This window comes from Rhinopithecus roxellana, chromosome 8, assembly GCF_007565055.1.
Source record: "Rhinopithecus roxellana isolate Shanxi Qingling chromosome 8, ASM756505v1, whole genome shotgun sequence".
NCBI lineage: Eukaryota > Metazoa > Chordata > Mammalia > Primates > Cercopithecidae > Rhinopithecus > Rhinopithecus roxellana.
In genome coordinates, this window is record NC_044556.1 from 114,426,829 (window position 1) to 114,429,021 (window position 2,193).

Consider the following 2,193-nt stretch of genomic DNA (forward strand, 5'->3'; position numbering starts at 1 on the left):
CATGGGAATGGCTACAGTGGAGCATGACCAGGAGTGCCAATCCCCCAAGGCTTGCCACATTCCTCAAGAAGGTTTGGCCTTTGTTGACTTTTGGAGCTGGACAGAGCAGAGCCCTCTTGCCCATAAGACAGAGCCACTCTGATCTGAGTGCCACCCTGTCTGCCAATCTTTCTTGAAGTCCCAGCCTGACTGTGCCCACTTGCCTGCACTGTGCCACTGGCAGTGCAGCCTCAGATGCCCAACCAGGGTGCATTGCAGTGACCACTGTCATAGCTCCTTTGCTGGCAGACCCCGCCTATCTGTAGAAGACCTTCTGTAGACTGGACCCTGTCAGTATGCACCCAAGTGAAGCCTCCTCCCACTGCTTTGCCAGCATGCATGGGTGGAATTTACCATCCCACTGCCACCAGTGCACATGCACAAACTGCTCTGCCACTACTCCGGTGAAGTGATTTTGCCAGCACTCCCAATGGAGTGTTGTTGCCAGTGAACCAAGAACACCTCAGCCCCTCTGGCGCAGCAGGTATTTAACACTTCACAGGCCACAGAACAAAGCTGTGGGCCTTGTTCCAGCCCCCAGGGTTAGAGCACATGGCTCAGGAGTGCTGAGTTGAGCCTTGTCCCCCTGAAATCATCCAGAAATGAAGCCAGTCTGCTGAACCCAACTGATACCACAGGCAAATTCCAAGGGCATCAAAGAAAATAAAAGCAAAAGGCCCCATCCAAAGAATAGTAACTGTAAAGATTGAGGAAACATTTTCTCCCTTGACTGAGCCTACCGCAGCCTTTCTAAGTTTTTTTCCTAGTGAAGCTGAGAGGGTCTTTAAGGAAAACCCTGCATCTGGACATGCCTTGAGGGAAGGCATCAAATCCAGAAGCATGGAAAAGACAAGGGAGGCATCACAGTTTTCTACTGAAATCAACAACTTCAAGTTCTTACCATGGAAAAATCAGAGAAGACTGAAGTGGTTCTCCTTGCTTGTGATTCTTTTAATCCAGTCACCAACATGCACCTCAGGTTGTTTGAGCCGGCCAAAGACTACATGAGTGGAACAGGAAGATAGAGTTGTCAAAGACTTAATCTCTCCTGTTGGCAACACCAGGAGAATGGACTTATTCCTGCCCATCACTAGGTCATCATGTCAAAACTTGCCACCAAGAATGCCAAATGGGTGGAAGTTGATACATGGAAAAGTCTTCAGAAGGAGCAGATAGAGATGTTAAGGTGCTTATACACCATCAGGAGAAACTGGAGGCTAGTAACTGTGATAACCAGAAGAATGTGCATACACTAGAAAGGCCTGGACAAAAGAGGAAGTGTACTGAACAAAAACAGGATTCTAGTTGAAAGAAATCCCTGGAGTCCAAAACAAAAGGTATGACAAAGGTCAAGCTGTTGTGTGGGACAGATTATTGGAGTCCTTTGGTGTTCCCAATTTGTGGAAGGGAGAAGACATCACCCAAATTGTGGCAGACTATGAGTTCACATGTATGCTCAGGCTGGAAATGATGCTCAGAAATTCATCCATGAATCTGGCATGCTGTGAAAACACTGGAGCAATATTCACATAGCGAATGAATGGATCACTAATGATATCTCATCTATAACAATCCGGAGAGCTCTCAAAAGGGGACAGAGCATTTGCTACTTGATATGAGAACTTGTCCAAGAATAAATCAAAAAGCAAAAATTTGTAATTATCAAAAAGTATAATCTGTCTTCCGAGGGTGAAGACAGGAATGCTGGTATCGTTCTGGCCCCTTTGCAGAGAAACACTGCAGAAGCTAAGGCATGGGAATCTACAGCATGATGATTTGGACTTCCCTGTTGGGGATTTGAAACAATCTGGGTGTGAGTAACTGGGGAAATAAATTGTGATCCTGTTGCATAAACTAAAGCTTAAAAGTTTAGTAAAGATCAGTGGTAAGTTAGAAATGGTTTTTTTTTTTTTTCTTTTTATCAGAAATTGCTAAGATTAATGTTTTCCTTAAGTTCCTTTTTTTTTTTTTTTTAAGAATGTACAAATCTCTTTATCTTTAAAACAAGAGATTTAGCAGCACACTAATACCAGAAGAATTTTCAGTGAAACTAGCTACAAATAAGAAGTTAACAAGTATATCCTAGCTCTACCACATAAAAGAAACAAAGTGTGAAAAGCAAACGTTCACCTAAAACTCTAACTTTGGTTATGA

At 43.8% G+C, this 2,193-nt stretch overlaps 1 pseudogene; it reads left to right on the plus strand.

Moving 5' to 3' along the window:
• Nucleotides 1-941: 941 nt before the first annotated feature.
• Nucleotides 942-1,811, plus strand: LOC104670199 (annotated as a pseudogene).
• The last annotated feature ends 382 nt before the right edge of the window (nucleotides 1,812-2,193 follow it).